At 40.1% G+C, this 26974-nt stretch overlaps 1 pseudogene; it reads left to right on the forward strand.

Annotated features, from left to right (window-relative positions):
* Nucleotides 1-26974, forward strand: part of LOC127440581 (uncharacterized) — an 85411-nt pseudogene that overhangs the window by 58124 nt on the left and 313 nt on the right.

Below are 26974 nucleotides of genomic sequence, written 5' to 3' on the forward strand. Positions count from 1 at the left end.
AGCTTTTATTTAGGGCTGTGATATATGATATTAAATATAACATAAAAAAATGTACGCAATTAGTCATGCCCCCAGTAATAAGGAATTTTCCAACAATCAGAGCAAAACATGCTTGAAGTATCACTTTCATGTTTTTACGAGTTTTTACTCAGTCAGCAGGGGGCAGTAAGCGCAACCTACTGACAGCACAAGATGAGGACATGTTCTTGCATTCAAACATGCAACTCTGAATATAGTTGTGACTTTGGTCATTTCATCGAAAATATGTCTCCTCCTCCGCCAACTATAATCGTTACAAAAGAAGCCCAAGCTCCAAGACATCAAAATGAACAATGAATTAAAATCTCCACCACTATTTGGAAAGCCATGAACACGGAGATGGGAGTGATACAAATAGGGAAGTGTTCAAGTGCTGTTGGAATGTAGATCTTGGAACGCCACTCGTCCAATCAGATTCGAGGACCAGAACTAACACTCATTTGATTTTCCTTCTATAGGTGCTACTCCTGGGCCTAAACAGGAAACTACGTCCCTATCAGCAGCCACCTCAATTGAGCCATCACTGCTGGAGGCAAGAGACAGCTCAGGCCAAGTGACAGAAGAAGGATCGGTAATAGTTCTGTTTGTTTCATGAGAGATTTCTTTGTTTCTGATTGAGTTTATTTCTAATCAGTTACCATTTTTGTCCACAACAACTCTTACAAAGTTTGTCCAGGATTCACCAAAATTGGCTCAGATCATCTTCAGGAATTTTCTTACATTTCCTTTTTCTTTCTTTTTTTATTTTTTTTATTCCATTGACACAATGCCTTGATAAAACAACAAATTTGTACACACACAAAACAAAATACAAATCTACATTCCACTGGAATTCTTGGCGCTGTAATTGCTGCTTGCACCTATTTATTTGTAATTTTTATTTAGATATTTTAAAAGGCATTCATTTTATTGCCTTTACAGTGTGATTAATTATATAAAGAATAACACATAAAAAATTACCGCAATTAAAAATGCCCCCAGACCGTATGCAGATTCTGTAATAAGAAATTTTCCAACCAATGGAGCAATTTAGGTACCACCTACATGTATAGTATTTTATACTATATTTATGAATTTTATTCTTTGATATATTTTACATTTTACTTTATTCATTTTCTTTTTCTATTTTGGCACATATATAAATGGACAGGTTGCTTAAACTAATGTGAATTTCAGTTTTACAAGCACACATGTATATCAAAGAAGCATGCTGCCATTCTATTTATGAAGTTCAGTCATGACAACTCTCAGAAAGATTTAGCACGTTAATGTGGGTATGACATTTTGATAGGATATTGGTTTTGGCGGACTAGGTCTGCTAACGCTGCTTCTGCAGAGCAAGTATGGAGACTTGCTACCGCTAGAAAATACATGTACATACGACATTAGCATGTGGACGTGCTGCTGCTGCTGCTGCTGCACAATTAGACAAACACAATACATGCTGCATCAAGCAAGTATGACATGCTGCTGCAAAGTTAAACATTGTAAACAATCCCCAAGTACCAGATCTGGACAGGTGGTGCTGGGGTTGAGGTGGATTTCAGAGAAAAACACTAGCAAGCGCGCTGCAGAAAAACCGCCTTATATGCAAAACTGAGCAATTTAAATGTTAGACAAAGCGAGAGACACAAGTTGATTGGCTACCCGATTACAAGTCAAAGGACAAATCAGCTTACACCATGCAAGCCGATTGGCTTAGCATGTCACGTGAGCGAGCCGATTGGCTAACAGATAACAAGAACCTATCAGCTTGTGCCACATAGTGTTTCATGGTTAAACTTTGGTTATTTATTTGAAGTTATGAATGTTTTGTGATACTTATAAATTGTTAATATTTATCATTAATATTCTGATATATTTAAAATGTCTGTTTGAGTTTCTTATTAGTGGTCTCTTTGTCTAACAGGAGGTCTGTTCTCAAACTCTCAGCTCTGATATGATGCCAGCAGATGCTCCGACAAACATGCCAGACTCTTCACAGCCAGATGTCTGAAGAGAAACAACTGGTGGGTCTCCTCTGTTTCCTCACTTTCTACATCAAATGAGAAATGTTTGAATTCATAGTGAAATATCAGACTTTTGACTAAAGACTTTGGTATCTTGACAAATCTGAGCGCAGTTGAAGCCACTGTTGAGATCTCTTCTGAAACTTTAGAGGATGCACATTTGAGATTACTTGGATTGCTTTAGACAAATCTGAGAAGCAGGAAAGAAAAAAGTCGCCATTTATTAACAGCTCAAGCCAAGTCATGTTTATTAGTATAACACTTCTCACAATCAAACGATTTGCCAAAGCTCACTGCTTTTAAAGTCAGAATAACATAAACAGGCACAGTGATGTACAAATTAAATAATGTAGGACACATTAAGACAAGACACTAGTTATGTTATCAAATACTGTATGAGGTATCAGCACATTATGTAAATATTCTAAAAAGAAAGCATGTGTTCATAGTTTCTATATTATTTATTTACAGCATATTCGCATCGAATTCAGTGTTTTTGTTAGTGAGATGAGTAACAGAGCTCAGGAATACAATGCTGGTGTTTCATGTTCATTTGCCACAAATGTGCAAACACATTGGTCATTGGTCAGTCAATTTTCTTCACAGTCTGAGGAAAAAAAATCAGACTGCTCTCCATAAAAAAAAATACAAAAATAAACTTCAATAACCCAGTGTGAATAGCTCCAAAGGAATCCATTGTTTCTATTCAAAATGTTGTTTGCAATGAACATTCACACCAAATATTCATCTTGGTACATGAATAGACCTTAACACTGAGGTCATTCATTAAAACCTCTTGAGCAATTACATTTCTGTCAAGAACTGTTTGCCATTGTTTTTAATTGTTGTTTCCCTTCAGTTAATGTGCATGGGCAGTGTGTGCAGATGGTGCTTCAGTAAACAGACCCCTGCTGTCTTACAATGTGTGTGTGCACACTCACTCAAAGTCTTCATTATATTTCTGGGCTCCGCTTCATGCTTTGAACAACCTAAAACAAGGAAGCTTTCAAATTGATCTCAACAATTAGAGTTTATAAGTGTTAACTGGCTGTTTAGTGGTTATAAGACATTTTATAATTTGTAGTGATTTTTAATCATTTTGCACAATTTATTTTGCATTTATTTATAATTTTTGACTTATCTAAATGTAAGCAATCAGACCACTTTTTGGGTCTCAAACATCATCTGTAAAGAGTAAGGTTCATGTGATTTATGAAAGGCAATGTCTTTCAGTGTTAATAAATTGCACTGAATGTTTAATATATGTTTGGATATAGCTACTGAATATCTTTAATAAAAGTACGAGTGTTGACAGTTTAACAGTTAATTTAGCCATTACAAGATTTATACTCAAGATCATGATAATTAGTATGAGTTTATTTAAAGCTGATATTTCCACATATATCCACTTTTTAATTATCAGGGTTTTTTTTTTTTTTTCAGTACAAAATCATGGTAATTCTCAGGAAGTTTAAGACGAGGACCCAAATTGCAGAGGTAAAATGATGAGTTTATTAATGTAACCACAAACAGGTGACTGAGCAAAATGTCCATCAATAAACTGTAGAACCGAGCATGCAGGAACTGTAGATGATAGATGAAGGACACCCCAGTGGCGTGCAGCAACAATGGTGTGAGGTAAGTAAACAAACAGGTTACAGTCCAGTAATAATCCACAGAGGAAAATCCTGGTGGTGAAATAAGCACAGGAATCGTCCAGACAAGGGAAACAGAGAGAAAGCGAGACAAGACAGCTACATGAACAGTCTTACAATGAACACGAGAAACAAAAGGGAATATATAGGCAGAGATAACGAGACACATGTGAAGAAAATAAGCTGTGAGCGGCACGAATGAGCGTTTCCAAGGAATTTCCAACTGCATCTGCGTGGCAGAGCGAACACACAAGGGAAACAAAACAACAACACGTGAACACAGGAATGCAGAGTAATCTCACCTGGACATGACAGTACCCCACCCCAAGGATGCCTCCTGGCATCCCCCAGAGTACCACCATGATGCTGATGGAAATCGTCAATGAGGGCGTCATCCAGGATGTCCCGAGCCAGAACCCAGCTTCTCTCCTCCGGACCGTAGCCCTTCCAGTCTACCAGATATTGATATCCCCTGCCCTTCCACCTCACATCAAGGAGGTGCCTGACTGAAAAAGCTGGAGCTCCATTGATCAACTGAGGAGGCACAGGAACTGGGGAGTTGGGGAAAACAGGCTTAATCTTTGAGACATGAAACACTGGATGAATTCTTTTAAAAAAGGGGGCAATTTGAGCCGAACTGCCACCTAAGAGATGGTAAACGGTTCAGTAAATTTAGGTCCTAGCTTATGTGAGGGCAGCCTGAGAGGCAGGTCTTGGGAAGACAACCAAACTTGCTGGCCACACACATAAGCTGGAAGCTTGGAACGATGGCGGTTCACGATGCTTTTTTCCGATTGCCATTCCGGAGAAGGGTTTCTCTGGTGATCCTTCAGGTGCGATGGCAGCACTGGAGAAAAGTGTGCGCAAATGGAAAAAAAGCGTCAGGTTCTTGGGAGGGGAACATAGGGGGCTGGTGGCCTAAACAGCACTGGAAGGGCGACTGGCCCATAGACGAAGCCAACAGGTATGTGCGTACTTGACCCAGGCGATTTTGGAACTCCAAGTCAGCAGATCCTGAGAGACCATGCAGCGTAGGACCCTCTCTAAATCTTGGTTGGCTCGCTCTGTCTTGTTGTCGGCAGAATTCTCACCCAGTTGTCGGCAGAATAACGGTATCTGGAGGTCTTGAGGTGCTCTCAATTTTTAAAAGAGCGAGACAACGCGTCCGGCTTACCGTTCTTAGATCAGGGGCGATACGAAATGACGAAATCAAATCTGCCAAAAAAAAACAGCGCCCAGCGCTACTCAAGGTTCTTGTGGTCAGTCCAACCCACGAATGGAATCCCTGAACCCTCCAACATGCTGGACATGGTTTTGGAGATTGCGAAAAAATATCAGAATGTCGTCTAGATAAACAAACATGAATTAGTCGACCATGTCCCGGAGCACATCATTGATGAGTGCCTGGAAGACGGCCGGGGCATTGGAAAGCCCAAAAGTCATGGTGAGGTACTCGAAATGCCCAGTGGGCGTGTTAAAATCCATCTTCCATTTGTTCCCCTCCCTGATCCAGACAAGATGGTAAGCATTGCGTAGGTCCAACTTCATGAAGAAAGTGGCCCCCTGCAAGAGTTCGAAGACTGAGGACATCAGAGGCAAAGATAACAATTCTTAAACATGATGTCATTCAGCCCCCGATAATCAATGCGCAGGGTCTTAAGGAGCCATCCTTCTCCATGAAGAAGAACCCCGCCCCAGCCGGAGAGGAAGAAGGACGAATAATACCTGCTGCCAGAGAGTCACAGATATACCTCTCCATGGCCTCCCTTTCAGGAACAGAGAACAAATAGAGGAGACCATGAAATGGAGAAGTACCAGGAAGTAGGTCAATCACACAGTCGTACGGGCAGTGCAGAGGAAGAGAAGCAGCTCGGGACTTGCTGAACACCGCCCTCAAATCGAGGCACCCCTTCGAGATCCACTGGCTCCTCCTGTGACACAGAACAATGCAAGACTGGGGACAAAGCAAAAACAAGACATTGTGACAGACAAAATGAACTCCATCACAAGACTGTATTATCTGCCCGGTTGACTGGATAGCAAGAAAACATATCTCCTCCACGTGATTGCCTGAGATGGTGAGCGTGATGAACGCAGTGGTGTGAGTAACCATAGTGAGTGGAGTGCCACACAAAGTACTGGCCGGAATGGGATCTTTTAGAGGATGCACCGGAATAGCCCATTTAGTAACCAAGTCCAAGTCCATGAAGTTCCCTTCGGCTCCAGGGTCAACCAAGGCTTGAACGGAATGAGAATTATGATGAAATTGGATTTTAGCCAGGAGAAGAGTCTTATTGTCAGGGGATTTATGAAGGGGTGTCACTCTAACCAATAACCCCTTGCCTACTGGTGAGCTGGGGCTTTTACTGGACAGATAGTGGCGGTGTGCCCCGGTCAACCGCGGTACAGGCACAGACCATTAACCAGCTGATTATAGTGTTCCTTTGGGGATAGCCAAGCTCTCTCAACTTGTATGGGTTCCTCCTCTGACATGGGTACAGGAGTGGCATCCAAAGAGACAAACAGTTCAGACATGAAGGAAGTGGAACCCTGCGACGTTGTCCACTCTGAGTGCCATATCAATCAGATCGTCCAGTCATTTGGGGAGATCAAGAGAGTAGATCTCGTCTTTTACCCAGTCAGAAAGCCCAGCCAGGAACTGATCCCACATCGCTTGCTCGTTCCAACCACACAATGCGGCGAGAATTCGAAACTCAATGTAATAGTTGAAAAGAGAGCGACTACCTTGATGTAACTCCAAAAGCTCTCTCACCACCAGAATGATAGAAAATCTTGGTGAGTTCTTCAGAAAATGAGCGGAAGACGAGCAGCACTGGTGTTCATCATCCCACACTGCCGTTCCCCATTCCTGAGACCAACCGGAGTGCAGAGTGATGACATAAGCCACCTTGGCCTTATATGTAGGGTAGGAAGATGGCTGAAGGGTGAAAATCAGAGATCACTGGGACAGGAACAAATGACAAGTCTTAGGGCTCACTGGAGTAAGAAGCTGGAGGATTCAATCATGGCCCAGGTGGCCTGGTGGTAGAATCAACTGCTGGGGAAATGGCAGCGGTACCAGTGGTGGTGGGATCAGAGCTGGGAGAGATCTGAAGATGTCGAAGAGCTGAAGTTAGTTTGGCTATCCGCCCTGCCATCTCCTCGATGGCACGGCTGGTGTTGTTGATTTTGGTCCTGCTGTCGACCGAGGAGCACTCCCTGCTGGTGGAGGGCAGACCAGAGGGTGGCATCCTCCGCTGGGTCCATTCACGCTGGGTCAGTTTTAGATGAGGACCCAAATTGCAGAAGTAAAATAAAGAGTTTATTGATGTAAACACAAACAGATGACTAAGCAAAATGTCCATAAACAAACTGTAGAACCGAGTGGGCAGGAACAGTAGATGAGAACAGGAGATGATATATGAAGGACACCATGGCGGCATGCAGCAACAATGGTGTGAGGTAAGTAAACAAACAGGTAACAGTCCAGTAATAATCCACAGAGGTAAATCCAGGTGGTGAAATAAGCATAGGTATCGTCCAGACTAGGGAAACAGAGAGAAAGCGAGACAAGACAGGCAAGACTAGACACGCCAGCTACACCAACAATCTGACAATGAACACGAGAAATGAGATGGAATATATAGGCAGGGATAACGAGACACACGTGAAGACAATCAACTGTGAGTGGCGCGAATGAGCGTTTCCAAGGAAACACAAAACGTGTCGCTCACATGGCAGAGCGAACGCATGAGGGAAACAAAACAACAACACATAGACACACAGGAACACCAAGTGATCTCACCTGGACCATGACAGCAACAGGGATGAAATTATAAGATTTGAAATCACAAACCGAACAAAATGCAAGATAAGGTGATAAAAAGAGGGGACCCTTACTTGTACCTGTAGAGTTCACATCCTGAGAGAATGATGTCCTTATGACAGTTTTTTTTTTTTTTTATAAATAATATTGTACATCATTTTAATAAGTGGGAGTTATGATGGTAACAGGGCTGACACATAACTTGGAAACACAACTTTAAGTCTTTAAAACAATATATTATGTCCACTAAAAGGGTGTTTGCTAACACCCAAGGAGAAGCTGGAAACACAGGGCTGGGGACAGACCAAAAGCCATCCCCATAAAGAAAGACATAAAAAAACACTTAAAAAAATAAAGTTACTAGATATTTGGCTGGTGTGTTCAGAAAAGTGTCTATAATAACACATTGTCAAAGTTGGCATCAGCTATTTATTGTTAAAGTCGCTATTTACACAGGTGTCAATGAGGGACACAAAAGGCACTGATTTCATGGAATGACCCATGAATTATAATCCGTGATTTATGTCAAGTCACACCAGAATACTGATACTACCAGAATATACTGAAACATTTGTTCAAGTAATAAGTATATGATCAATGTTCAAGCTTCAGATTTGGGCTCAAGACTAATAATAATAAATACATTTTGGTACTTTGCAGGGCTGTTTCCATGCATATACTATACGACTTAAACTGTCATTTAAAATATTAACACTGGGGGAACTTCATGGTCCCCAAATGAGCTGTTAGCACCCTGGAACTGTTTGACCTGAAGTTAAAAAAAGACCCCTTATTCCTTTTGTGGCTGTCTTCACTTCACTGAAGAAGAAGGACTTAGATTCACAAAACGTGCATATGAGTATTTTTGCATGTTAGTATCTGCAAAATTTAGATTCCCTATGTTGTTTTTGATGTCTAAAGCTGTATTTGTATTCTCATCTTTAGGAAGAGTTACTCTGGACATGCAGGAGTCAACGCTGGACAAAAGTCACTCTGATGAACATCAAAACAACCCTGTACTGAGAGCTCTGTGGAATATCTCACAAACGCCTCAATTTAATGACTATGACAGGCTGAAGGTCCATTTTATAACATGACAGTCAGATTAATAGACATAGATGAACTAACAGAGGACAAAAATGTTCATTTTAAATAAATGTAGTGCACCTTTCGTTGAGATGGACTTTAATATTGGCTGTCTACCAGGAGCCGCCAACCATCCAGACTACTTAAAAAGTGAAATATTTTTTATCTAAAACAATACTAATCTGTCACGATACTGGAAATTGGATCAGATCAAAGTGTAACTGTGAATTTGATGGACTGTAAGAGTTTATCATCTTTTTCAGTGTCTGCAGAACTGCTTAAACATTTGTAATGCACAGAGATTCTGCATTCAGGTTTTGACCTGAAGTGATTAATCACTTTGACTGTGAAAGTTGCATTATAAATATGGAGAAGCCAAAAACATAGGTTAAAACAGTGTTGCTTTTGTTTTTTCACAGAAGGAATTAAATGTTGATGATATGTGTGTTTTTCTTTTTTTTTTTTTCATCAAAAAGGAAACAGATTTCCTTACATGGACCATTTGCATGGATTTGGTCAAAAGCGACAAAGACACATACTCTTTTGTTTTTTAGTTGTTGTTTTTTTTTTGTGTTTTTTTTTTTACATTGATATATAGTATGAGTATTAAAAACAGACCATTTTAAAATTCACTTTTTTATCTCTCTATTATGATGCTGTTAATATTATACAGTCATGGGAAAAAGAAAGTACACCCTCCTTGAATTCTATAGTTTTATGTATCAGGACATAATAAAAATCATCTGGTCCTTAGCAGGTCTTAAAATTAGGTAAATACAACCTCAGATGAACAACAACACATGACATATTACACCTTGTCATGATTTATTTAAAAAAATAAAGCCAAAATGGAGAAGCCATGTGTGAAAAACTAAGTACACCCTTACTGCTTCCATAGGAATTAATAGGCTAAGTAGTAGCCAGGTGCTGCTAATCAAATGCCCTTGATTAATTGATCATCAGCAAGCGTGACCACCTCTATAAAAGCTGAAGTTTTAGCAGTTTGCTGGTCTGGAGCATTCAGGTGTGTGTTAACACAATGCCAAGGAGGAAAGACATTAGCAATGATCTTAGAGAAGCAATTGTTGCTGCCCATCAATCTGGGAAGGGTTATAAGGCCATTTCCAAACAATTTAAAGTCCATCATTCTACAGTGAGAAAGATTATTCACAAGTGGAAAACATTCAAGACAGTTGACAATCTTCCCAGGAGTGGACGTCCCAGCAAATAAACCCCAAGGTCAGACCGTGCAATGCTCAGAGAAATTGCAAAAAACCCAAGAGTTACATCTCCGACTCTACAGGCCTCAGTTAGCATGTTAAATTTCATGTCAGTACAATTAGAAAAAGACTGAACAAATATGTTTTGTTTGGAAGGGTTGCCAGGAGAAAGCCTCTTCTCTCTAAAAAGAACATGGCAGCATGGCTTAGGTTTGCAAAGTTGCATCTGAACAAACCACAAGAATTCTGGAACAATGTCCTTTGGACAGCCGAGACCAAAGTGGAGATGTTTGGCCATAACAGAATGGCTGAAAAAGAATCAAGGTGTTGCAGTGGCCCAGTTAAAGTCCAGACCTCAACCTGACTGAAATGCTGTGGCGGGACCTTAAGAGAGCTGTGCATAAACAAATGCCCGCAAACCTCAATGAACTGAAGCAACGTTGTACAGAAGAAAATTCCTCCACAATGATGTGAGAGACTGATGAAGTCATACAGAAAACGATTACTTGAAGTTATTGCTGCTACAGGTCGTTCTACAAGCTATTGAATCATAAGGTGTACTTAGTTTTTCACACATGGCTTCTCCATTTTGGTTTTATTTTTGTTAAATAAATCATGACAGGGTGTAATATGTCATGTGTTGTTGTTATCTGAGGTTGTATTTACCAAATTTTAAGACCTGCTAAGGACCAGATGATTTTTATTATGTCCTGATACGTAAAACCATAGAATTCAAGGAGGGTGTACTTTCTTTTTCCCATGACTGTATGTTTTTGAATGACAAACTGTTTTTGTCTGTTTGTTGAATTTTAAAGCCTCTGCTCGGGAGCTTTTGTGCCATGAGATTTGCTTGTCTCAGTGTTGCAAGCTCAGTGTGATTCATGAGCAATACTGTATGCATATATCTGTACCTCTTCAGGGTTCTTGTTTGTTTAACTGACAGACGTTTCCATTCTGCATTTGCCTTCTATTTGTACAGTGTTGGGTAGAAACAGACTAAATGTAATCTGGATCCACTTCTACTTAATCAGATTATAAAAATCAGGTACTTAGAATGCGTTACATTTTAAATGCATCCATTTAGAACTTCGTTTTCCATAACGGCGTAAATTCTGCAATCCCGGTAAGTGATAATTTAAACTACTTTACAGCTCAAATAATTTATACGTTTTAACAGAAGAACTAATGTACTTTTTTTACAAGTTTAAAAATTCTGTCTTTAAATCCCCAAAAATTGTCCCCATTCACTTCCATGGTAAGTGCCTCACTGGAACATCGATTTTTTTTTTTTTTTTTTTTTTTTTTTTAAATAAAGGAGGGATCTTTCCTTTTTTTACTTATTGTCAAAATAGCACAAGATTATGTATTAGATCAATGGCAGATTATATCTAAAATGCTTAATCTAAAAGATTGTTACTAATTACAGTTTGAATTTTGTAATGTGTAACTAGTACCAGATTACGTTTCTGAAGTTAACTACCCAACACTCTTTGTGAATCTGTCAAAGTAGAAGGTCCATGCTTAGGGTTTCACTATTGTGATTGGAAAACAGTGTTGTAGTTCAAACGGTTCAAAGCCAATAACTGTCTGGATGTTGTCTGCTTAGTTTGAAGTGTTTGGTTGACCGTCACAATGTTTTTTTAAAGATATTGATCTGAGTTTTGCCCAATATCCTCCAAAATAACATTTATTGACCTTACATTGAGCCAGCTCTTTGTATTATTAGTCGTCTTCTCAAATGATCCTCCTTTCCCTAATATACAGTATATATAAACAAAATGTTTGCAAGTTAAAGTGCCATGTTAATAAGTTATGTCCTTCACTATACTGATCAGATCTGCTATTTTAATTTTGCCTTAATACTGTCAGGAAAACAAAAATAATAATATTTGGGATAAAAAAAACAATAGTTAAACTCTATCCATTTAATTTTCTTAAAAAAACATGACTGTATGTGTTATGTAGGCTACTTATTCAGTTTGATACAAAGAGGAAAAACTGAACTAACTGTGATAATGCTGTCAAGATTGCATCTTAGAATCAGCAAAGCAATTGAAATAAAGCAAATAATGTAAATTGTTAATATGTTATGGGCTAGATTCACTTATATTTATGATAGGCATCTACATGCTTTTGTCAGGTTCATTTATGCACTGTCCAATTAAAAACAGTCATTACTAAACATTCTTGATTATTGTTGTCATTATGTTTTGTCTTAAAGGGTTTATTAGGATCACTTTTTAAATAACTGGTGTTAATCTTGCACTGTTTGAAATTAATAGTAAAACTACCACACTGCATGTTATTTGGCCACAAATAAAAAAATTTTTTTAAATATCATCGTTGCACACATACGTCATCATCATTATGAGCATTCATCAATGAGCAAGCCCATACAGAATCAGAGTGCAGATTTCCTCAGAATTATCTGTCATTCAAAAAATTCATTATTCAATATTTTGACTAATTTATGCTTTTATCTACAGTACCAATATGAGAGTAATCTTAGCTCCATTTGACACATTTCTACATGTTTAAATGTGTTTCAGAAAATTCCACAGATTTCATTCAAAAATCCAAAAAAAAAAAAAAAAAACATTTGGAAAAAAGTCAGCAGAGTCAGAGTTATTATTTTGTAATCTGCTATACCCTACTATTAAAATGTATATGTCACACTTTGGATGGAAGGAGGACGAAGACGGGAGTCGGAGTTAACCCAAGTGCAGTTTAATAACAAAGCAAGACTATATACAAGAACTACAAAGAAAACACTGAGCACTATATAAAAGGCAAAACAAAGAAGAATATCAAACAGCAAACATGAAACAGACCAACAACTACTAAAATATAGGGGATATTAGTGGTGTGATAAGGGATGGTGATCTGAGACCAAACTCGATCCTGACTGAGTGAAAGAGGTGAGATTATATATAGTCCTTGATGAGGTGATTGGTAACAGGTATGGCAGATTAGAGTGTGAATGAGTTGGAGCTGATGATGGTTGAAGATGGGGAGACTGATGAGGGTGTGACAGTACTCCCCTCTCCATGGGGCGACTCCCAACGCCCCTCAACAAAAGAAAAACAGGACGGGGGGCGAGGGAAACCAAGGGGGCTGCCCAAAGGTGGGAATGGGGTCCAGCAGACAGGGAGGAGAATTCAGGAAAGGGGCGTGGCCCGGCGGCCATGGAGGAGGTTCCAGGAAGGGGGTGGGGTCCAGAGGTCGTGGAGGAAGGTCCAGGAAGGGAGTGGGGTCCAGTGGCCAAGGGGGGGAACCCCAGGAAAGGAGCGGGGTCCAGCGGAGACAGGAGGCAGAGCCACAGGGGGCGGAGCAGAATGCGGCTCAGGAGGCGGAGCCACTGGAGGCTCAGAGGATGGAACCGCAGGAGGCTCAGGAGGCAGAGCAGACAGAGCTGCAGGAGGCAGAGCCATTGGAGGCTGAGGATCAGAGGGCGAGGCCGAGGATCAGAGGGAGGAGACTCGGAGGTCAGGGCAGCTGGGGATGCAGAGGTCTCAGGCGTTAGCTCTGAGATGGACTGTCATGGTCCCGGTGAGTTTCCGGCTTTTTTCTGTGCTTGTTTTTATTTCCCCGTGTTACACAGCATTGCCGTAGCAATCTTGGCCAGCGGCTGATCGGCTGATCAGCGACAGCTGTGGTTCATTTTCTTTCTCTATTTAAACTCCCCAGTGTGTCATGTTCATTGCCAGATTGTTGCGTAGTGTTTAAGTTTACCTCACTCTGTCTCACCTCGGACTTGTCTCTCCACTGTGCTGTTTCCACCAGTGTCAGTTTCTATTGGTTGGATTATTTGCCTGTCCTTGGATTGCTCATTGCTCTTCGCTGCACCAGCTGCTCGCCCGTTTGCTCTACTTGCCAGGGGGTCCAGTCTCACCACACCACCTCCCTCTGCTGGTCAAGTTCAAGATACTGCTCTTCACCTCACTGCAGTCTGTGCCGGTTGACTTCTTCAGTTTGCTCAGTGATTATTTTGCTGCTGTTGTTAGTTAACTGTGAACAGTTTCCCTGCATCTTAGGTCCTTCATTACAATCGGTGACATGAACAAGGCTCCAAGTGCTGGCTCAGGGATGGATGAGGCTCTAAGTGCTAGCTCTGGGACGGATGGACAGGCGTGGGCTTGGCTCGTGGACTGTGGCAGGCGTGGGCGCTGGCTCATGGACTGTGGCAGGTGTGAGTGCTGGCACGTGGACCGTGACAGGCATGGGTGCTGGCTTGTGGACCGTGGCAGGCACGGGCGCTGGCTCGTGGACCGTGGCCGCTGGCTCATGGACCTTGTTGAAAATGATGGGGAACTCTGCATGGAATCCACTGTAGGAGGGTTGGTATCCTTCACAATCTCCACCGTGAAGTCCAATCCGCTCAGCAACAGATCGATAACTTGGGCCAGAGACCATGGGCTTTGGCCTTAAGGCATGAGAGACTTAACTGACCCGTTTAGCCCAATCTGAAAAAGGTCCTTAAGAGCCACGTCATTAAAGTCCACTTCATTGGCCAATTCACAAAAGTTCACCACATATTCCTCCAGACCGATTCCCCTGACGCAGATATAAAAAGGCTCACTGCTGGGTTCATTTCTATCGATCGAGTATTCTGTAACACTTTGGATGGAAGGAGAATGAAGACGGGATTCGGAGTGAACCCAATTGCAATTTAATGACAAAACAAGACTATATGCAAGAACTACAAAGAAAACACTGAGCACTACATAAGGCAAAACAAAGAAGAAGAATATCCAACGGCAAACATGAAGAAGAACAACAACTACTAAGATATAGGGGATATTAGTAATGTGATAAAGGATGGTGATCTGAGATGAGACTCGATCCTGAGTGAGTGAAAGAGTTTATATATAGTCCTTGATGAGGTGATTGGGAACAGGTGTGGTGGATTAGAGTCTGGTTTATCAATGATTATCAACTCGAATGAAGATTGTTAGAAGAATATTTCAGCTCTGTGGGTCCATACAATGCAAGTGAATAGGTGCCAAAAATGTAATGCCCCAAAAAGCACATAAAGACAGCATAAAAGTAATCCATGCGACTCCAGTGGTTAAATCCATATTTTCAGAAGTGATCATGAGAAACATTTCAGTCAAGTGTTTCAAAACTTTTGACCAGTAGTGTATGTGCATTTTGGAGCTTAAAAATGTTGGTACCCATTCACTTGCATTTTATGGACCTACAGAGCTGAAATATTCTTCTAACAATCTTCACTTGAGTTCATCAGATGAAAGGAAGTCATACACATCTGAGATTCACTTCAAGTGTAAAATGTAACTGCAGTGTTGTCCCTTGTTTATGAAAGTGTTTTATGTTGTCAGAGATGAGGGGAGGGGTTGCTGGTAGGTTCAGGTTTTAAGGTCTGTAACTGTGTTATCTTCTCTAGTCAGTCTAGGTTTCTTTGAGATTATAGTGCTCTGTTTTTCAACAGCAAATTCAGCTTACAGCAAAGCCAAAAAATTTGGGCCATTATATGATATGTAGGAATCTGTTTTTTTTTTTTTTTTTTTTTTTTTTTGCACAATTTGGGTTGAAAGTGGGTTTGGGTTCACTTTACTGTCAAGCATTGTTTGTATCTGTTTCATGTTTGATATTTGCTGCTAGAATATCATTCATTTCATTTCATCAGTAGTGAATGTGCATGACAAGTTCATATAATTGTTGAAAATACGTTTAGTGAGCTATAGACAGGCCACTGATCAGTTACAATTCAATATGAGCCATAAAAAAAATTTTAAACCTCGGATTCATAGATTGTTATTATTTATTTTTCTTCATGTTTTAGATGTAAGTGTATTTGTTATAATAGTAAGAATCTGAATTTGTTTTCTGAAAATAATCTCATTACTTTATATCACAAGCTGACAGTGCGTTTATGATTTTTATTACCTGATATCTTAAGTTTAGGGTATTAAAAAAAGTGGAAAGTGTAAGTAGGGCCCCAAAAATGAGTCCAGCCCAGGGGCCCCACCCCTCTAAATCTGGCGCTGCTTCGAGGACACCTGTGTCTGTCAGAGTCCTGCCTCTTTGGTTCAGTCTTGCTTTCTTCCTTTGTGGTAGGATTCTGACATTCTCTTCATTGTTTACATTTTGTTGGTTTTCTGCTGTCTTGTCTCGTGTTTGTGAGTGCATGTGGCTTTGTTTTGTTTATCATTGCCATGTGCATTTGTGTCTGTTGTAGTTGTGTAACGTTTGGTCCTGTATGACCAACACATGGCTTTGTGTTTGTTAGCCATGTGCCTCTCCGAATCTGCCCCCTTGTTCCCTCATTACACTACCTTGTTTAGTCCTTGTGTTAACTGGTTTCACCTGATCCTCATGTGCTATACTATATATACTGCTTTCTTCCCTCATGTCTTTGCTTGATTGTATTGCTTTTCTGTGTTGCTTCTCCCGATCAGCCTGTCAGTTCCTGTAGTTTGTTTTTTATATTGCTTATCATGGTTTCTCCATTGTGAGTTTTTGTATGTATTTTGTGTTTCTTTCATAAAACCTCTTGCAATTGGGTTCTTCACTAGAACATTGTGTGACAGTGTCAAATTGAGGGGAACTGTCTTCATAAATTTACTAAAAAAAACCAGCTTGACACCATTTGGTTGGAAATCATTGAAAAAATGGCTCAAAAGCTCTTGCAGCATTTGTTTGTCAATGCCACTTGCTTTATTTTGAATCCAATTCAATAACACTGACTCTGGGAATTCATTGGCATATAGCCTGCCTTAAGTGTATCTACAAAGGCAAAATATCTATTTAAACAGAATCTACAGTGCATCCGGAAAGTATTCACAGCGCTTCACTTTTTCCACATTTTGTTATGTTACAGCCTTATTCCAAAATGGATTAAATTCATTATTTTCCTCAAAATTCTACAAACAATACCCCATAATGACAATGTGAAAGAAGTTTGTTTGAAATCTTTGCAAATTTATTAAAAATAAAAAATGAAAAAATCACATGCACATAAGTATTCATAAGTATTCACAGCCTTTGCCATGACACTCAAAATTGAGCTCAGGTGCATCCTGTTTCCACTGATCATTCTTGAGATGTTTCTACAACTTGATTGGAGTCCACCTGTGGTAAATTCAGTTGATTGGACATGATTTGGAAAGGCACACACCTGTCTAAATAAGTTCCTACAGTTAACAGTGCATGTCAGAGCACAAACCAAGCCATGAAGTCCAAGGAATTGTCTGTAGACCTCCGAGACAGGATTTTATCGAGGCACAGATCTGGGGAAGGGTACAGAAAAATGTCTGCAGCACTGAAGGTCCCAATGAGCACAGTGGCCTCCATCATCCATAACTGGAAGAAGTTTGGAACCACCAGGACTCTTCCTAGAGCTGGCCGCCTGGCCAAACTGTGCGATCGGGGGAGAAGAGCCTTAGTCCGGGAGGTGACCAAGAACCCAATGGTCACTCTGACGGAGCTCCAGTATTTCTGTGTGGAGAGAGGAGAACAACCATCTTCCAGAAGAACAACCATCTCTGCAGCACTCCACCAATCAGGCCTGTATGTTAGAGTGGCCAGACGGAAGCCACACCTCAGTAAAAGGCACATGACAGACCGCCTGGAGTTTGCCAAAAGGCACCTGAAGGACTCTCAGACCATGAGAAACAAAGATTGAACTCTTTGGCCTGAATGGCAAGCATCATGCCTGGAGAAAACCAGGCACCGCTCATCACCTGGCCAATACCATCCCTACAGTGAAGCATGGTGGTGGCAGCATCATGCTGTGGGGATGTTTTTCAGCGGCAGGAACTGGGAGACTAGCCAGGATCGAGGGAAAGATGAATGCAGCAATGTACAGAGACATCCTTGATGAAAACCTGCTCCAGAGTGCTCTGGACCTCAGACTGGGGCGAAGGTTCATCTTCCAACAGGACAACGACCCTAAGCACACAGCCAAGATAACAAAGGAGTGGCTACGGGACAACTCTGTGAATGTCCTTGAGTGGCCCAGCCAGAGTCCAGACTTGAACCCGATTGAACATCTCTGGAGAGATCTGAAAATGGCTGTGCACCGACGCTCCCCATCCAACCTCCAATGGAGCTTGAGAGGTCCTACAAGGTGTGCCAAGCTTGTAGCATCATACTCAAAAAGACTTGAGGCTGTAATCGGTGCCAAAGGTGCTTCAACAAAGTATTGAGCAAAGGCTGTGAATACTTGTGTACATGTTGTCGGGCTTTACTGGTTGTTTAGATCAGTGTTACTATCAGAAATAATTAATAATTATTTCTGTAGTTATTAATCAATATTTAAATTAATTAATTGGATCTAACTCATTAAAACCTCATATGGGACTCCAGTAAATGTAGTGTGCTACGTTTAGGAGCAAGTTCGGTTATTAGCAATAATTAATAATTATCAAATATAATTATTAATTATTAAAATCAATAGAACATTGATGAGAATCAATGTTAGCTTTTCTTAATCCTTCAAAAAACAAATATCAAAGATAATCCTTAATTGTTAACATCGATGAAACATTAATTAAAATTAACACTAGCTTGTTGATCATTCAAATTCAATCAAAGATAATTATCAATTATCAAAAATCAATATAATATTAATAAGGTTTAACATTGACGGGGCACCACCCTGGAATCAGGGACTAATAACCGAATATTAAAACAGTCTCAATATTAGATTGTTTTCTTAGGAAAATCGGCATCCGAAGAATATCGATTTTCGGGAAAAAAACAATGAATGAAGGTTTGAATCCGAGCACTGACATCCCGTCAGCATGACACAGGCGTATGCAAAACAAACCAAAACACTTCTCTTTGTAATATAAACAAAAGTTTATTTATGCAGTAATATCAATTAATAATTAATACAATGCAGTCAACAAACTTCCGACTTACAACTACAAACTAAACAGTGATATGATTAGATATGGAAATAAAAATAATCCTATAACACATAAGGTGTGTGTGTGTGTGTGTGTGTGTGTGTGTCAGTATGGTTAGTGAGAGAGAGAGAGAGAGAGAGAGAGAGAGAGAGAGAGAGATTATTAAGTGACAGCCCGAAAGCTGATTTCGCGAAAGCTGGAGATAAAGCAGCCGTGTTCATCACTCAGAGACGCGGTTTTATGAGCGGGGCTCGTAAAAGTCCTGCATTATTTGACTCTAATGGATGAACTCAGTTGCTGTCTCACCCGCGATGGCGAAATTGCACAACAATCCAATTTGGTTGGACCACAATACAGCAAAACAAATTCGTGATAATTAATACCCTGAGTATTAACAATGAGCGGACATGACGGTCCGTAAACTGTACAAGCAAAAACCTTGAAACACAAGAATAACACACTATAATATTCTATCTCTGCCCAGACGTAAACCTCTTACTTGAATCGCATGAGGATGCAGGTAGAATGTGTTTTCCTCCGTCCTTTAACTCTGACCCGGTTCCTTGAGGCTCGGGTAATGACGGGAGGCCGTTTCCTCGCTCTGTCGGCGGGCGGTACGGCTGTTGATTCTCGGCGGCTGGCGGAAAACTCAGAAATGTTGACTTGATTGAAGATGGAAGAGAAATCTTTAATCTCTTCACTTCTGTAGGCCAACGGATGAAGATGCGAATTGCTCGGCGGTCCCCTTCAGATTCGTTAGAGTGTTCGGTTGAACACAGAGTAATCTCAACTCGTCCAGCGAGATGGAGATTGTATGGCTACAGTTTCAAGTCGGACATTACTCCCTTGATGCCACGAGTTTGCACCGGAGAGCAGCAAAAGCTACGTCTTTATTCGGTGAACGAAGTCGCTGGAAGCGAATTCTTTTAGCATTTCAGAATTATTTGAACCCCTGATGATGTCATGTTTGAGGGACGTTCTGTTGTGTGCCTCATCCAATAGGAGTTGAGAGCTCGATCCTTTAGTGAGCAAGGCTTCCTGGATTTGTAGTCTGTTTTGGACTCCCTTTGTTTGATTTTGGCACGATTTTTATCAGTAAAATTTACGACCTATAAGGTGGGGGCTTGAGGAATGTTTTTATGACTGTTAGGCCTGCCTTTGTCTTCTATCTGAATACATGAGGCCCAACAGTGTGTGGTTTGTTTGTTTTTTTCTTTTTTTTTTTTTTTATAAATTTGCAAAGATTTCAAACAAACTTCTTTCATGTTGTCATTATGGGGTATTGTTTGTTGAATTTTGAAGAAAATAATGAATTTAATCAATTTTGGAATAAGGCTGTAACAAAACAAAATGTGGAAAAAGTGAAGCGCTGTGAATAATTTCCGGATGCACTGTATATAGGTCTTAAAGCTGTGTTTTTTGTAACAGGTCACTGTGTGTTGGAGGGTCTTCGCTGTAACTGTGATGACTGTGGTGATGGATCCGTTGAACAGAGATGTGATACAAAGTATGTAATCAGCCAACTGAAGAGTATTATGGAATCGAGAATCTGGCCAAATGGTGAGTGTTGATGCACTTCTATAATCACCTGTTGCGCTTGTCTTTCAAAAGTACAGCTCAAAGGTTCATCTCTAATTCCATACTTTTTATTCTTATGAAAATGTAAGCACTTCAGAAAACGCTTTCCATATCTTTTGTTGCTGATATTTACATTTTTGCATTTGGCAGACGCTTTTATCCAAAGCCACATTGTATTCAAGGTATACATTTGTATCAGTTTGCAGGGCCATTCAGACCATTCTGGTGCCCTAGGCAAGTTTCATATTGGTGCCCCTGTTAGGGGGTGTATGGGGTGCGTGGCAGCGGCCTCCTTTTTGGCGCTCCCTCACAGCAGGTGGTGTGCTATGCGACCTCTTAGTTTGCCTATCCCTAGAAACGGCCCTGCCAGTTTGTGTGTTCCCTGGGAATCAAACCCATGATTTTGGCATTGCAAGCATCATACTCTACCATTTGATGTCAAATCAATCAAATCACTTTGTCACTCAACCATATATACAAGTGCAACAGTGGCTGAAAGTCTTGGGTGCAGTTCCAAGCAACATAGAAGTCATGACAGTGATGAGACATACCAATCTGCAATAAACATCAGATTTACACAACACAATTTACAAAACTAATATACACAATTACTCAAACACAATATACAAATAATATACAATGTACAGTATACAATACACAATATAGAATACACAGTATACAATAAAAATAATAATATATATATATGTGCAGTAAGGTTGTACAGTGTTGTATTAACATTCAGGCTGTCGGTTGATAGTCAGTTGCCAGTGTGTTGTTAACAGAAATATAATTATGACAATCCAGTGTTTCACGGTTAAATGTGTTTTTTGTTCATGTTTTGTTCATGTCTTTTATTTTGAAAGTTTAGTTCTTGTTTTCTGTTTCATGTTCATGTGTCTTGTTTTCATTAGTTTATTGTCCTGTTAAATCGTTATCAGTTCTGTTATGTCATTGGTTCATGTTTCATTGTCTTATTAGTTCAGTCTTGTGATTGGTTTTCTTGTTATTGTTTTACCCAAGTGCAGTGTTTATTTACATGAAGAGTGAAATCCAAAAATGTAAATGCAAAACAAAACAAATGACTTGATGTGACTTGACTTCGCTTAAACAACATTACACAAAACAACAATACATTAACAATACCTGACAATGGACCATGGCAAACATGAGGGTTTAAATACAAGGACATAGGTAACCACATGACATAAACAACCAATGATGAGACTGAATTAGTAGCAAGATAACTAGATACTAACATATGAACCCATGACAAGACTGAGTTAACAAGACAATAAACCAATAAAAATAAGACACATGAACATGGAGGGAAACAGAACATCACATGACCAGGAAACCACATGATATGAACAGGAACTAAACTTTCAAAATAAAAGACATGAACACAAAACACAAACGTGACACAGCCTGAGATTAATAAAGTGCAGTGCTGATGTATGTTGATCGTGAGCGATCAAGAGTTCAAAAGTCTGATTGCTTGGGGGAAGAAGCTGTCGTGAAGTTGGCTTGTGCGGGTCCTGATACTGCGATACTGCCTGCCTGATGGTAGCAGTGAGAGCAGCCCATGGCTAGGGTGGTTGGAGTCTCTGATCACCCGAGCTTTTTTCACACACCGCCTGGTATATATGTTCTGGAGGGAGGGAAGCTCATCTCCGATGATGTGTCTGGCAGTTCACACCACCCTTTGTAGGGCTTTGCGGTTGTGGGCGGTGATGTTGCCGTACTAGGCAGTGATGCAGCCAGTCAGGATGCTTTCTACAGTGCTGGTGTAGAACCGTGTGAGGATGTGGAGGTTCATTCCAAACATCCTCAGCCATTTCAGGAAGAAGCGCTGGTGAGCCTTCTTCACAATGGCCTCAGTGTGGACGGACCATATGAGTTCCTCAGTGATGTGGACACCGAGGAACTTGAAGTTGCTGACTCTCCACCGGTGCTCCATTGATGGTGATGGGGCTGTGTTCTCTGTCTTTTCTTCTGAAGTCCACCACAAGCTCCTTGGTCTTATTGACGTTGAGGGAGAGGTTGTGCTCCTGGCACCAGCGTGTCAGAGTGTGCACCTCCTCTCTATAGGCTGTTTCATCATTGTCAGTGATCAGACCTACCACCGTCATATCATCAGCGAACTTGATGATGGCATTGGGGCTATGTGTTGCCACACAGTCATGTGTGTACAGGAAATACAGGAGTGGGCCGAGAACACAGCCCTGTGGGGCTCCAGTGTTGATGGTCAGTGGTGAGGAGATGTTACTGCCCATTCTGACCACCTGGCATTTGCCTGACAGGAAGTCCAGGATCCAGCTGCACAGTGAGCTGTTTAAGCCTAGAGCCCGGAGTTTCACGTCAAGCTTGGAGGGCACTATGGTGTTGAATGCTGAGCATTGAATGAATTCGTCAAAGGCCTTGGGATCAATCAAACTACACTATTTTTGCAAATGCATGTGACTATTGGCAAAAATCCTCTGTCACTTGGTAGTACCTGTAGCCAAATTAAACAGATGCCAACATAGACAAGTTTTATGACTTTTCTTATTTACTGCTGCATAATATTTGGCTTACAGCATTTGTTTTATGCATATGGCTGGTAAATCAAACCTGCTGTTTATACTTTAGACTAAAACATTTATTTTACAAAATTTGGTTTATACTTGTACATGTTAAAAATGTAGCATTTTTGGGTAATATTAATAAATTGGTGGTAAAATTATGGTAATAAATGGTCAATGTCGTATTTTATAGACATTTTTGATTTCACTCTCTTGTACGATGAAACAATTTTGGTACAGTGTTGCGTCACCACTTAGTGTTCAGCGTCCAACAGGACCTCAAGCAAAACCAGTTACCAACCACTACACAGATCAAATATAAGGGGTTGATGTCTTCTTCATTCATAGAATTAACATCTTGAACGGTAAGCTGAAAGCAGTGGTGCTTGACAATCAATGCTACACTGGTGGCTGCTTGCCTCATTTCATCCAAGACGATCGCTTCAGGAAGCCATATAATCTACAACAGTACACAATAGAGGCATGTCTCTCCTTAATTACAATACAATAATGCACATTACATGCTACAAAACTAGTTCTTTGGTGAAAGTGTAACAACCAACTATTTCAAAGGTTTTGATTCTGTCTTTAACGTATGTGGTAAATAATTCTCTTTTGTTGTTTCCAGACAAAAGGCTCCTATGATTTCAAGCTGGAGGCATATGATTCATACAGTGACTTCTCCACAAATTGAAAGCAAGGCAACTCTGTCCAAGACCAGCATCTCTATTGGAATTGCTATTCCTAATGTTTTTGAGTTCAGTTTTAATTATAATGACCACAAGTACAAGAAGTCAGTGAAGAAGATGCACAGCTTTGCAGGGACAGTAAGATGCCTTTCTACGACAAAGTTGAAGTGAAATTCAAGTTGAGTTACATTCATTAGGTTGTTGAGAAACAGCGGGGTGACTTTAGCTGTAATCGGTCTGTGCTTACTGAAATGCAAAACACTGCCCCCAGTGGCCAAAGCGGTAACTGTTGTTGGACATATGAACATGTGTGAGTTCCTTTTTGAAATGTCCACAGAGGGGCGCCAAAAGCGGGCGCTGCTTCGAGGACACCTGTGTCTGTCAGAGTCCTGCCTCTTTGGTTCAGTCACATCGAATAACTTGCATATACTTCTTATATATAAATGCACAGTAAAAGTACATTGCCTTTGCAACTGTGTACCACTGTCTATTTGACAAATAAAACTTTGACTTTGAACGTGTGGTTGCTGTCTTAAAATGTAGGGTACACGCTCAATGAGACCAAGACATGTATTCAGATTGGACTCAAAGTCGGGGCCAACATTGAAGGAGTGTATGTGAGCGGACGACTTTCTGGAGGTGGCTGTAAATATCTACTGAAAGAACTCGAAGGTGAGCAAAAGCCACAGTCACACAGTTTAAGTGAATTTGTCATTGAGCATGTTTACATGCACACCAGTACCCTGATTACTCCTAACAATCAGCTTATTTCAAATTCTGACAAAGCTAGAAATCTGTGTTTACATGACATTTGAAATAATCATGTTACTCTCTGCTTTTGACGTCAAACTGTGAAGAGGCATGTGCACAACACGTGCGCACATTGGATAAGCCGGTAAGAATGCTGGTTAAGGTGTTTACATGCTATGCGAAATCGGCGTAATGGGTAAAAATTTACCCGTGTCGATTGGTTTATTCTTACACCGTTTATTGCGTTTACATGACAACACGTGTTGTCAGCTTATTAAGCATAATCAGTTATAACTTTAATGTAAATGTGCTCATCATTTTGATGTAAAAATACTTCTTTGCTAATTTAATGTGTAAAGACGTAAGCCATTTGTAGGCTGATTTTCTCCAAAAGTGGATAAACCCTGTGACTCAACCGTCAACTTCTGGCTCAAACAATGGTGTGAGTTTAGTGCTGGACCGTCCGTTTGCCAAACAATGGAAGACGGGGGATATCAGGTTTCTTGTTGCAGTTCCTTTTGATGCTGCTAGTAAAGAAATTACTCATTTAAAGTCTACATAAAATCCAAATTTATCCTGTTTACTGTCATAATACATGTTCCCGGTTTGACGTTATTTTAAGGGAAACATTTTTGTCTTTATAAAGTTCAATTAAAATGTAGTAAATTGCTCCACCTTTTAAACAACTTTCCTTTTTGGCTTATGTCACATATAGCTGCGCAATCTATATTGGTCATTTTTTATCATTAGCCAAAGAACTATTAAGGCATTGCTTTAGGTTGCTGCTAAAGTAGCCTTTCCAAAATCTTACCACAAGATTGTTGTGAACACCACCAGCACCAAACCAGCTTAAATGGGATGAAAATTACTTTTCATGTTACAGTCGATTCCTAATGTCCTATAGTACACTTTTTTTTTTCCTGCTGAATATCCGGTTTCACACAATCGCAAAATGCCATATCATGTTGACTTTAATGTTGCGAATATAAATATTTAGTTTGATAAAAGTCCTGTTCTGTGTCTGGTGCTCCAGACTTATTGTGGTGAGAGGAGGTGACAGTGAGACAGTTTCACGTCTAGCAGCAAAAGAACTACCAACACCAGATATCATGCAGCTGTGGGGTGATGATGTCTTCTACAATCCTGACTTTATCTGCAGGAAGGTAAACCTCTCATCCAGCATCTATGCACAATATCAAATCCTCATATGATTCAGGGACAATTGTTTTGAGAAGATGTGTCATTGAATCCTGAAACTGCAACCACAGCTGTTTCTTTATACCATGAAAGTCTGCGACCCAACCCGAGCCCGACAGGAATGACGCTTATGAACTGACGAGTTGTTGTTCTATGTAGGCGGAAGAGGGATGTCATTAACCATTGTGTCTTGCTGTTGTTTCAGCATCTCATGCAGGGCTGCTGCATTTTTTAGTTACCGTATCAAGTTAAAAAAAACTTCAATTTTTAAAAACGGATAAAGACACCTGCTTTCTGTATTATTTGTTGTTATTACTGCAGGAGTAAAACTGTTTGTTTACTGTTACTATACTTTTGCCTACGATGCTTAAATAAAATGCAGCTTATTGCAATACATTTACTTCTTAGAAAATAAATTATAAACCGGGGACTAAAAACGGTTCAAGGAACGAAAACCGAAAACAAACAACATTTTTAACAGAACGTAACCAAAAACCAGAACAAAGTCACTTTCAATTGTTCCGGAGTGGAAACTTTATTTTTAAATGCTAGTAACCAGTTATAACTGGTTAATTTTGTTCTGATAATTTTTTCATGAAACTAAAGGCCAAAGGGTTTATCACAGTAAGTTTTTGGAACTACACCACTTCATGTTGCCCAAAAAAATGAAACGTGCTTTGATCCTGAAGGAAACTTCTGCATCACACATTTCTTTGCCTAATTGCTCGTTGTGGATGAAGCATTCTCTGAATGAACACTATGTATAATTACTACATATACTGTACATGCACCACTATTAATACAGATTTGATGCTGCCAGATTTTTAACTGAGAAGCAGATATGTAATTAAAATTATACTTAATTAATTAACTGTATGTTTGTTATGATTTCTATGCTGAAAAAAATGTATTGCTTATTTTCACTTATTTTAGTGAGGCAAGTGGCTTATTTTGGGCTTGTTTTTTTCAGACCAGGTTGCTTGTTTCTCATGTGAGATCTGGCAACACTACAACTGGTATTTCACCTACCCATTAGCACAGAGTACTGTCATTTTAAAAGAACGTAATTAACCGCTCTTTGTTCTAACTGGTTACCATTTGGAAAAGAGGCTGCAGAACTTCTGAACCGGAACAAAAAATATATAGTTTTTGCTCCGAACGAAACGAATAGAAAAACATGTAGTTTTTAGTCCCTGTTATAAACAAAGTAAACAATTTCAGGTTCGGGTCTGGTTCAGACTTATAATTTGACAATACCAGTCAGCTCGGGTCATACGGTCTTGGGTACGGACCGGGTTCAGGCTTTTACTTAAAGGGATAATTCACCCATAAATGAAAATTCTCTCATCATTTACTCACCCTCATACCATCCTTTTGTTTTACCAAGCATTAAAAAGCTGCTTTCCAACTACTTTCAATTTACACTGTTGCAATCTCTTATTCCATACAGAGAATGTGCTTCTGTTTTTATATGTATTAATTTCACTTTAC

Source organism: Myxocyprinus asiaticus, chromosome 5 (genome assembly GCF_019703515.2).
Source record: "Myxocyprinus asiaticus isolate MX2 ecotype Aquarium Trade chromosome 5, UBuf_Myxa_2, whole genome shotgun sequence".
In the NCBI taxonomy this organism is placed as follows: Eukaryota; Metazoa; Chordata; class Actinopteri; order Cypriniformes; family Catostomidae; genus Myxocyprinus; species Myxocyprinus asiaticus.